The 12583-nt window shown below is 36.7% G+C and overlaps 1 pseudogene; it reads left to right on the top strand.

Annotated features, from left to right (window-relative positions):
- Positions 1-212: 212 nt before the first annotated feature.
- Positions 213-1469, top strand: LOC102903843 (schlafen family member 2 pseudogene; annotated as a pseudogene).
- The last annotated feature ends 11114 nt before the right edge of the window (positions 1470-12583 follow it).

Raw genomic sequence — 12583 nt, 5'->3', positions numbered from 1 at the left:
TCAATAAAATCATACAAGAAAACTTTCCCAACCTAGAGAAAACATGCCTAAGAAAGCACAAGAAGTTTACAGAACACCAAATAGACTGGACCTTAAAAAAGTCCACTCACCACATAAAAATCAAAATATTAACATACAGAATAAAGAAAAAATATTGAGCCACATGCTGTCTGAGGATTTTTGGAGTTCTGAGAGTTTATTTTGAAAGAATAATGGATGAACCATTATTGGTCAAAACTCTAGAGCTGAACCAGGACTTCTGTTTCATAATTGGATTTGCATCTGAAGACAACTTGGAAGATGAGATCAAATATAACCTGATGAAGATGAACCCAGTAGAGGAGAAGGAGGGTTTCTTGTCACCAGCTTCTATCAGGAAAGAAATTCAACTTGAAAATGCAAACGCTGTGGGGAAAATGTCCATCATTGTTGATCCAGAAACAGACTATGATATACTGGTTCTAAATATAGGATCAGTCATGCTTGGGGAGACCAATTGAAGAAAATGAAGAACCTTCACATCAGAAAACAGGAAAATGAAAACATCTCCTGAGGTGTGTGTGCTCTCCTGAATTCTGGAGATAGGGTGATCAAGGTTTAAATTGAAAATGAAAATTATAACCTCCTCAGGGATGGACTGGGACTGGATTTGCAAGCCTCTCTTTAAATATCTGCTGTTTTTTAGTTTGCATCTAAACTTCACAGGGGGTGGAGGCTATGTTTATATCTTTGTGAAATCATGGAGTCCTGATGTCCTTAGGCTGCCAATTGGCACCCTGAGAACCAATTTGTACATAAGAAATGTGTCATCCTCAGATGAAGTGAATGCTGCTACTGCTCTCCTGTTCCTCCTAGACCTGGTGGAAACTGGAGAGAGATCCTGTGTCAGACCAGAGCTGCCTGCAGGCAGAGCCTGCCCTGGAGTAAAGTAGAGTATTGTGGAGGACCTGGCTGCTGCAATTTTTAACAAGCACAATTTCAGCACCAAGAAGACTTCCCCTTCAAGAGATCCACCTATGTTGAAGTTACATTGCTTTCAATGAAACAATTGCTAAGATGCACTAGAGAGCTCATCCCTTGAACTGTTTCTGCATTTGAAAAAACTGAAGGGGGATTTTTGTCCATTGGTTTGGATGGAAACAAACAGCAAATAATTGGATTTGAAGCAGAGAAGAAAGAACTTGTGCAGCCAGAGTATGAAACAGAGAAGTGCATTCAACAGCTGCCTGTCACTTACTTCGGCGAGGAGCAGGAGAAGATAAAGTACACATGCATATTTATCCAAGTCCACAGACCAGGAGCTGGATATTCATATGTCTGTGTGTTCAGAGTGGAGAGATTCTGCTATGCTGTGTTCACTGCAGAGCCCGATTCCTGGCATGTGGAAGACAGGTGTGTGAAGAGACACACATGAATGGGTCAAGAGCATGATGGATGGCAAGCAAGGAGCTGGCACTATTGGTAAGTGAGTTCAAACATGCTCACTGGTCAGTGCATTAGCTGATGCTCTCAAAAAACACCTGGAGCCTTCAATAATGCCGTGTTTCTTACCTGTCACAGCCCAAAGGCTTCATTACTGTAAGTAGGTCAAGCCTGCAAGTCCCTGGAACTTTTTTTTCCTTTTTTAAAACTTTTTTTTATTGATTATTCAATAAAGATTAAAAAATTAAAAAAGAAACAATATTAAGAGCTGCAAAGGAAAAATGCCAAGTAACATATAAAGGTAACCATTCAGAATTATATCTGACTTCTCAATGGAGATTGTAAAAGCCACAAGGTCCTGGACAGATGTTTTGCAGACACTAAGAGACCATGGATGCCAGCCTAGACTTCTATACCCAGCAAAATTTTCAGTCACCATAGACAGAAAATAAGATATTTCATGAGGAAACCATATTTAAACAATACTTATCCACAAATCCAGCCCTTCAGAAAGTAGGAGATGGAAAACTCTAACCTAAGGGAGCTAACTGTACCCACAAAATACAGGCAATGGATAATCTCATACCAGCAAAACCCAGAGGAGATTCTCTCTCTCTCTCTCTCTCTCTCTCTCTCTCTCTCTCTCTCTCTCTCTCTCTCTCTCTCTCTCTCTCTCTCCCTCTCTCTATCTATCTCTATCTCAATCTCTCTCTATCTCTCCCTCTCTCTCTCCCATGTTTGGCTGTTTCTATCTGCTGGAGGAAGAAGCTTCTCTGATTATGGCTGAATAAGGCACTGAACAATGAATATAGCAGGCTACCATTATGAGTCAATTTATTGTTACTGCTTATTTATTTATTTATTTATTTAGACCAGTAGTATTTGGTTTTACCCTAGAACTCTGGGTTATCTAATGTAGGGGGACTTTCTTTGGACTGTCAACTTCCAGACTTAATAATTATGAAAGCTTGGCCTTAGTTTAGGCCTTTTCTCAACTAACTCATAACTTAAATTAATCCATTAATATTAAGCTACATTCTGCCATGTAACTCATTACCTCTGATGAGTACCATTCCACTTCTTCCATATGTGGCTGGTAAACTCTCCACCTCTCAGATTCCTCAGAGATTTTTGTTTCATTTCATGTCGTTTTGTTTTGTTTTGTTTTGTTTTGTTTTGTTGAGACAGGGTTTCTTTGTGTAGCTTTGGAGCCTGTCCTGGAACTCGCTCTGTAGACCAGGCTGGACTCAAACTCACAGAGATCACCTGGCTCTGCTTCCCGGGTGCTGGGATTAAAGGCATGCACCACCACCCAGCACTCACATAGTTCTTATTTCTCCCCGGAAGTTTCCTGCCTAGCTATTGACCAGACACATCTTCATAGTACACAAAATGATTATCCCACAACAATCCTTGATCACCCAAGCAGTATTTCACATAGAATTCATCTAATGGAGTGGGCTTTAAGTCAAACCAAACATTGGATCTTTCTTCCTACAAGCTTTGTGCAACCATTGCAGGGAGGACATAGTAAAGAACAGACATTTTGTGGCTGGGTTGATGTTTATGTTTCTCTCTTGATATCCTGCAGAGTAACTTCCCATACCAAAGATACTAGAAAGTAGGGATGAAGGATCTAAGTAGGCACCAGTTCAACCTCTCTATATTCCGTGGGTCTTGAGGGTATTGTCTTCAGCAGTGGGGACTTACTGACAGAATGTGGAGAACAACCTATTGTCTTGGCAATAGCCTGGGTTGTTTGGGGATTTCTATGGGACTGCTTTTCAGTAGCTTATTATGAGAGTATAGTAGAATCAACTTTGATTCAGTTAGTAGCAATGTATGAACAATGAAAACATTTGTTTTTAAATCATTAATTACCCAATATGATTGTGTTATGAGGCACTTTATGAAATTCAAAGAAGAATCCAGAAATGGTTTTACATATATGGCCAAAATAGTTAACTATATCACTCCCAATGATCACTGTAGTAGTTATACACATTGGGACTTGGACTATAACATGCTCTATAGCAAATTTTCTTTTGTCTTTCAGTGAAATGTACCTTTTTACTGCTTTGCATATTTAGTGTTGTAGCAATATTCATTTCCTTTTAACACATATTACTTCATGAATATTCATGTATTATCTCTGCTACTGTAAGTAAGAATCTATCATGTAGATCCACCTGCCTCTACCCCCCAAGTTCTGGGATTAAAAGCATGTGCCATCACTGCCTGATCCAGGGATCATTTTGAAATACAGGTGAGCCTAGTGAGTAAACAGTCTTCACACTGGTACAATAGTATCATTTTAATATCCTTGTAAGTGATTTATATTATTTTAAAACATCTTGAATTTTTCAAATATAAAATATACACCATAAACCTTTGTATCACTCCATGACTTGTGTTTTCTAGGGAGCAAAGTAGCTTGGTATTTTGCCAAGACCAAATATTATTGCTTTGGACATAAAAAATAAATGGCTTCTGTCTTTGTGAAGTTTCATTGTAAGATGTATTTGTTAGTGTTCTTAATGCTGTATCACAATGTCTAACAAAAGTCATTTAAGAAAGGAAGGGTTTATTTTAGCATACTGTTTGAGGCTAGAATGCATTGGGTGGGGAAGGTATGGTGGTTACAAGCAGTTAGCTACTGTAGCAGGAACAAGAGACAGTTCTTCACATTGTGTCTATTTTTAGGAAGCAGGAAACGATTTCTGCTGATTATCTGATTGCTTCTTCCTTTTTTCTATTTCATTCAGTCTGTGAACCTAGCCCATAGGATGATGCTGTCCATGTCCAGGCTGTGTGCTTCCTCATCAGTGAAACTTCTGAGAATATTCTCACAGGCAGACAAAACTATACCATTTATGACACTGGAAACCCAGTCAAGTTGATCATGAAGATTAACTGTCATGTGGATAATGGAGAAATACAAATCAATTATATTTGATTGAAACAAATACTAATAATACTCAAGATGAAAATTCTCAGTTTTATAAATGAACAACATCTCTTTATGCTGTGAAAAAGGATAACTTAATTGAAGCATAATTGTGTATGTTAGTTGTTTATTCCAAAGGCAAAGAATTATCAACAATATGTGTAACCTAGTGGAAAGAAAAAAATGCAAATTCAAAATGAAAATAACCCCAAACATTATATAAGACCACTCTTATAGCTAAGGTTTGTGAACTTCGTGCTACAGACAATGGAGTCACTTGATATCATTAAGGGAGAAATGCCACCAAATATCTTTCAAGGAGTTATCTCTAAAACATTGTTCCTCTCAGGTGATAGTGTGGTAATAACTCAAGCAGAGAGCCCTTGGTAAGTTCATTCAATGTCAGTTAGGCCTGGAGGATAGCAATAGCAGTGAGTATGCACAAATAACAGATAAACGTGAGATATATGGATGGAGGATGTTCTGAGACAGGAAAGCTTTCACGTATTAACATATGAATGAAAACCAGATGAGCTGATCTTAAGACATAGCTTACTTAATTTGATTTTCCTGACTACAAATGAGAATTGTGTGTGTATATTTGCAAATGGGACCTGGACAGTTTACTGGTGTTTGCCTGCTGGAGTGAAAAATAAAAGTATTAAATTTGGTTTGAAAGCTTCTGATGCATTTCAGAGAAAACAAAAATTTATAGGAAACATTTGGCAAAGTTATTCCAATGTACAGATAACAAGTATTCTGAGATTCCTGCAAAGATGGAAACCATGAACAGAGAAAATTTCTGCTAAGTGCCCTCTAAGGACAGGAAATATTTTATTGGCACTCTGGTATGTTTTCAAACAAATTCTAAAGAAAATTAAAACTGTCAACAGGGAAGGATATAGCAAATATTGTGCCCTTAGACTCACCTAGTTGCATTTGCTCATAATTAAAAAGAACTAATGGGATTTGTGCTCATATCTAACTTATCTGTATAATGACATAATTTTCTGTTTTCATTAAGTTTTATTATGAATCATATTCACTTTCAGATATATATATATATCTTTGAGGAGCTAGGTACTACCATGGATATGAAATTGTCACCCAAACTAGACAGCAAAAATAAAATACGCAAATGATTTGTAGTTTAGTTCAATGTCAAGGGATTAAGTTGTCTTTTACTCAGAGCAAACTTGTGAAACAAATTCTGATCCCAATCAAGAATCTTATGCATGGAACCCTATCAGTTGCTTTAATTGTGTCTGACATCATGCCTGTGCACACAGGTCTGTTGACCTTGTAGTAAACTACTTGTAAAATAAACTTTATATTAGTATCATAGGATATGATCACTAAATCACAAACATAAGACTATATATGCTTTTACCAGTAAATTCTACTTTTAGTCTGTTTACACATCAAGTTTGGGGCACATATACCACTTCTTTGAGATGTTTAGAACATAGTATCTAACTAGAGGCTATGCATTTGGGGAAACTTATTGAAAGCAGTAAATTGGGAACATCAATCTAATAGAAACTAAAAATCCTCACTGGACAAGTAAAAACTCAAAGGTAATCTTTCTAGATATTAGTGCACCGAGAAAGTGCACAGAGCTCTAGGCCAACACAATAAAAACATATAGAACAGAGGAGAAGGTAATATCTTTAGCAAGATCACGCTAAAGCTATGGATGTAGATTATAATGTTTATTATTCCAGGGGTGCTAGAAATCAAGGACCATGACTTGATTGTATCTGTAAAGAATCATAAGAGATATTGGTTGATACATTCATATCTAGTGATACAGCAGGTCCAGTCCCCTCCTCCCTGAATCAAGGCTGAAGCCTCCAGGCAGTGGGACAGGGACCTGTTTTTGGTGCATTAGCTGGCTTTTTGGAATCTAGGGCCTATGCTGAGACACTTTGCTCAAATTATATTTTTGTGTGTTTTTGTCTAAACATATGCTTATAACGTGTGAAAAAATGCATGTAAGCAGAAGTGGTATGTGCCAATCATACTGAGAAATCCTAATGGCCAGTGGAGCATGTGATATTACAAGAGTTCCTTTTCCCTGTAAGGACAACTAGCAACATTTCAGAAAATGTATTCCCTTTTGTCTAGATTCCAGGGTGAAACTGATGTGAGGAATTCATCATAATCAACAGGCATGAGTTTTGCTGTCCAATGCCAATGATAAGAGAGAAGCTGGGGAGATAACTCATTACTTCAAAGCTCTTAGTGTTCCTGCAGATGAACCTGCTTCCCAACACCCATATGAAAGTTCATATGCTCTTGTTCCAGGGTGTCTATGGCTCCTGATGGGGACTGTGTGGAAGTGCTGCATATACATACATGACAATACATACAAATAAAAATTAATGATTTAAAATAAAATACTTTTATTTTATTTTTATTACCATTTATTAATATTTTAGCTCACCAGTTTATTCCTACACTTTTGTCATTGATACAGCAATCTCTGGGAAACATTATTGTGCTATTCACCCTGGCTAAGTAGTTAGACATGTCATGTACAATATGTACTAGACTTTATACATTTGAATTAATTCAGAATAAAAACAAGTCATATATAGCTTCTTCACTACATCAACCCCATTTAGAATACTGAGCAGAAACCCATACCAAGGGTACAGTCACGATTGTATAGGCTTTAGCTGTAGACTATCTCTATCACTAGGAAGCAAGAACTCAGAGTAGGACTTGGATCCTTTTCAAGCTTTCATCACATTTCCCTTCAGATGGATTATTCCATCTCCCTTCTCCAGGAGTAGTTAAACTTAATCACAGGAAGAGCTCTAGCTCTCTTAAGCATCTTAAATCTCTTCGGCTGCCTCTGCATTTTTATTCCTTTTTATCTAAAACCAATTGCAGTTGTCACTGGCTCATTTTATACCCCACTAATAGCCAGACCCTCTGGAATTCACTAATGCTGTTACAAACCAATCGATAACAATTAGCTGCCACCACTTCAACTTGATCTCCGGCTGGTTCCAGAATTAGCAGAGCGACACCCTTGATTTAATTGAGAAGTACCCTGATTTCTGAAGCTTCTCAAACCAAATTGATGTAGACTTTTAAAATGACATCAAGACACTCATCCATGTATCCCAGATTCCAGAAACTGGCTTCTATTAGTGGGTTGGAGTGGAGTCAGCATGCCAGTTAGCAACAGCACCTGATCTTGACATTCTCAATTTTGTTGAGTGTTTCATTGCAAGGTATTTTGAGGTTTCTGATTGTGCAGAGACTAGAGAAAATATTCTGATATAAAGAATTAGTCTTGTTCTCTTCAAGTTCCTGATAACACATTGTTTTCTCCTTACCTTTTAATAGAATTCTTCACTTCAGTATGACATTTTCACCCATAAACATATTTGCTGTTGACATTGCCACAGACGTTGGCTTATTAAGGATCTCAATTTCAATTTGTCGGCATTTTTAGACTTAAATCTAATTTTTTCTAATGATCTTCACCAGAACTTTTCATTCTACCTGGGATGCTTTTCTTTGGAAGCATATTGTCATGTCTCTTACTCTCTTCCTATTAGCCATATTCCATAACAACAATCTATTAAGAGGTTATTGTGTATCAATCACTTACCTAAGTACTCAGTAAATATCCATATATAAACTACACTGTTATGTAGTCCCCATGAAGCCTGCATTTTAGGAGAATTTAATGTGCTTTAGCCAATTCATTACCAGGTCCTCAAATGCAGGGGCAATCTATTGCATGTATTTCCATTAGCTTTACTCCCAGGTATCAGAATATTGCCTTAATTTCAGTAATATATTAATGAAAAGCATAGAGGGAACACTCTGTGTGGTATAGTGATACACATTTTCAAAGCAATGTTTATTCTTTCATTTTATTAGGTTTCAAAAATATTTCCAGCCAATGGGCCCATTCAGACTTCTACTGTACACATGGGATTTCTAATCTGAGCCCTTTTGTCTATATTGACTGTGTTTTATATTCTGTGATGGAGAGAGAGAGAGAGACAGAAAGACAGAGAGAGAGAGAGGGAAGGAAGGAGGGAGGGAGGGAGGGAGGGAGGGAGGGAGGGAGGAAGGAAGGAAGGAAGGAAGGAAGGAAGGAAGGAAGAAAGAAAGAAAGAAAGAGAAAGAAAGAAAGAAAGAAAGAAAGAAAGAAAGAAAGAAAGAAAGAAAGAAAGAAAGAAAGAAAGAAAGAAAGAAAGAAAGAAAGAAGAAAGTCAGAGTCATCAATAATCAAGGACAGGTATCCACCATTGTGCTACTGATTTGTCACTATTAAGTCAATGCTGTCCAGTGTTAAAGTGGTTCATGTTCTAAGAGAGAACTGTCAGCTCATTTGACATAAGAAGGGAAACATCCTGTAAAACAGCTGGCTAACTCTGATAAGTGGCATTACTCAGAAGTCATTTACTTGTTGAGTTTGTCTTATCTTGAGTCACAGATGAGTGAACTCATTCCATTGGAACTCCAAATATGTTTCTGATTCATACTATTCTTATGTTTTATCTGTAGGAAAACGGTCTCACCAAAAATATGAGAAGCCTTAATTCATTCACATAATGTAGCAATATGAAATATAAGAAGATGTAACATTTTTCTTTACACTTGAAAATGACAGCTTTACAGATTGTTCACTCCATTATTCCTACTTTCCTTTTTTTTACTATCCTTGCTTTTTTTCTTGCAAATATTGTGAATATCAGCTTTGTATATTCCCATGACTTAACTGGCGAGGCTGTGATCTGTGCATGAAGGTGATTGGGCTACTAAGACCCCTGATTTTCTTCAAGTATCTTATAATTTATAACTTCCTGCTGAAAAAGCAAATTTTCAAAATGGACCACACGTTCCATATTCCTGCATCAACTATAATTAAAGACATACCACTTCTTTGTGGCTCATGTTATGTCTTTGGTGGGAATGGATACTGTTGATTATGCTGTCCCCACAGGGTATGGTAAGGGAGCACAATCCATGTTCCAGAAATTTACCAGAGAGTCCTTTTTTGGAGGAAACTCAACATTTTTCCTTGAATGGAAAATATAAACAGTAAATTTAAAAACTAATAAAAAATGTTATTACTGGATACATGTATGTTTGTGTGCGTATGTGATACTTTACTTCCGTGGACGGCTTGACATACCTAAAAAACATAATCCTCAACTGAAGAATTGCTTAGATGAAACTGACCTCTGGCAGTGTCTGTCTGGCATTTTCTTGATAAATAAATAACGTAATAGATTCCAGACCACTGTGAAGAGTACCACCTTTAGGCAGATGATGTTTTGTAGAAAAATAGGTGAAAGTTAACTGGGAATTAAGCAGTTAAGTAATATTTCTCCATGTTCTCTCTTTCAGTTCCTGTGTTCAGGTTCCTGTTCCTGTGTTCCTATGTTCCTGTGCTCAGGTTCTTGGAATGCTGGCTTCCCTGGATGAATGTAATTGTAAGAGGAAATAGATCTTTTCTCCTTCAGGTGACTTTGGATCATACTCTTTATCACAACAACACAAAACAAACAGGGACTATTTGTAAACTAAAACTTGTGAAGATAACAAATATCCAATTGTTTACAATCATAATGGTCTAAGGAATCTATTATATCCTGTATTAACCATTTGTATATTTACTCACTGTTTACTTTTCTTCTCTAATGACAAATCTTGCACTTTACTTTTATTAGAAAATGTTCAAGGACTGGAGGGATGCCTCAGAGGTTAAGAGCAGTGGCTGCTCTTCCAGTGGTCCCGAGTTCAATTTCCATCAACCACATGATGGCTCACAACTATCTGTATTGAAATCTGTTGCCCTCTTCTGGCCTGTAGGCATACATGCAGATATACATGCAGGCAGAACACTGTATCCATGATAAATAAACAAATAAATCTTAAAAAAATAGAAAACATTCAATATGAAAATTTCTCTCTGTGTTAGAATATTTCCTTTTCTTTTCAAAAAACTTAAGCAGTGTAACTTCATCAATACTGGGAGTGTACCTACACTTACTTTTGAAAAATTCCCTTAATATGAAAGCAAATAGATGGCTGGTGCATAAAAGAAAAATCTGAAAATAAAATTCAAACTGTAGGTAGGTTTATCCTGTAGAGGGAGCTGATAGATGCTCAAAGCAGGTTTATCATATCCACATACCCAGTAGTCAAGACACAGCTGATTTATTCTTTCAAAGGAGAAGTAGCCTCACATATAAAAAAATGCCTTGAGAAGCAGGAGCTACCTCTCTAACATCAATCTCATTCACTCATTGTATCTGCAGTATAAACATCCTTTGCTAAAATACCTAATTCACAGAGAACCTGTCAATTTGTGAGTTTCAGCTCTCTTGGGAAAAATGGATAAAAGCTTGACAGACAGCTGGGACAGAGAGGTCAGAGAGTTGTCCTTTAAATTGAATTTCATAAAGGTGCTTGAAGAAAAATGTAGGTCCCAAAATACAAAGGAGAAAAAGAAAACAATATATGACCTGTCTATTGAGGTCTTTCTGCGCAATTTTAAGCTAAGAGCATGCCAAAGCAAAACAGGAGACACAGAAGAAGGAAGTAGAAACTTAGTAAGATTAGATTGGGCAGAGCTGAGATAATTCATTCTGTTAACTGGATAATGTAACCTTCCTTCTTACAGTAACCATCAATACGTTTTAGCATGCCCTGGGAATGGATCATCTGATGAAACCTCTGTACTACTCATCATTTATCTTGCTTCTTCCCTTCATCCTGTGAGATAGTCAACACTGATACTGATGTTATCAATGATGAAACCAAAGAGTATAAAGTTGAAAATTTTGTCCCCAGTGAACCATAAGATGTCTCAGGAATAATAATTGCTTCTGCTTTCTGGTTTTAGAGTCTAAACATCATCCATCACCCTAAAGTACCAAGAACCATATTTTGTTCAAAGATTATGCAGGGTTAGTGTACCATTTGAGATTTTTGCTTTGTTTGCTCCTCATATGTTTTTCTTCACATGTTTTCAATTACAAACTAGGCAACATTGAACAAACTGAGGCATCATATATGTTTATTTCTGCTGAATTACTGTATTGTGAAAGAAGCAAAAATCTACACAACACCTCCTTATTTCCTTGTAATACATTTTTAGTTATTCTAGTTAGTGGACTAAATTACTCACAAAATGGCAATGTACATTAATCATTCTCTAACTTTCACTAACTGATTCCAGAGAGCTGGAATGTATATAGAATGGAATGAGAATGATATTTGGCTAAATGTGGCCCCATGGGTAGTCATTTACTGAAGTTGTTTTGGACTCATTAATAATAAACCCAGAATCATCAATAATGCATCAGAATAGTAATAAAGAAAGAAATCAAAGCACTGTTCTTTGGCATAATTTAACCAAGAGTAAACACAGCTTTGAATTCTATACCTCTCTCTTCCTCTCTCTCTCTGTTTCTCTCCGTGTCTCTCTGTCTCTCCGTCTGTCTCTCTCCATCTGTCTGTCTGTCTGTCTGTCTGTCTGTCTGTCTGTCTGTCTCTATCTATCTATCTATCTATCTATCTATCTATCTATCTATCTATCTATCTACCTACCTATCTATCTCTCTTTCTCTCTCCCGTTTTCTTTGGTTCTCCCTGTCTATCTGTTGTATGAATCTGGATCTATTCTTCCTAAAGGCTGTCTTGTGAATCTGTGCCTTTTCTTTATTCATGTTTGAGCTATCTATTCTGTGTCTGGGTATGTATGTCTGTTGTAACTGTCCTTAACAAAGTTTTCATTTCTTTGTCACTGAATGGAAAACAATAAGAGATACTTTCCAGAAATCTTTAACAGAGTTTTGCAAGGGACTAAATCACTGATTCCATTGAAATATAATTGACCCAGATAACAAACAGAATTACAAACATCATTGTTTATTAAATGATATTTGTGTGTTGCCTTCAGCATTTATGGTGGTTGTTCATTTATAAAGTCAATTTCAGCCTATTTCTTGTTTCCTACAAATGATTATAATAACACACCTACATTTCCCTTGGGTGAGGGACATTGAAGATTATATAATTTAAGAATATAGCTATATGTTAGTTTAGGTTGCGAAAGTTGATTACATGGGAAATCCAAAGCAAGTAAGATTGATTATGTTGTTAACTTAAAGGTAGATTTTAAAAAACAGGCTGATTTTACAATAGGATAGTACTCTTAAGTTATTAATTCTG

Source organism: Peromyscus maniculatus, chromosome 3 (assembly GCF_049852395.1).
Source record: "Peromyscus maniculatus bairdii isolate BWxNUB_F1_BW_parent chromosome 3, HU_Pman_BW_mat_3.1, whole genome shotgun sequence".
NCBI lineage: Eukaryota > Metazoa > Chordata > Mammalia > Rodentia > Cricetidae > Peromyscus > Peromyscus maniculatus.
The sequence above is the reverse complement of the archived record's forward strand: the minus strand, read 5'-3'. Positions and strand labels throughout refer to the sequence as shown.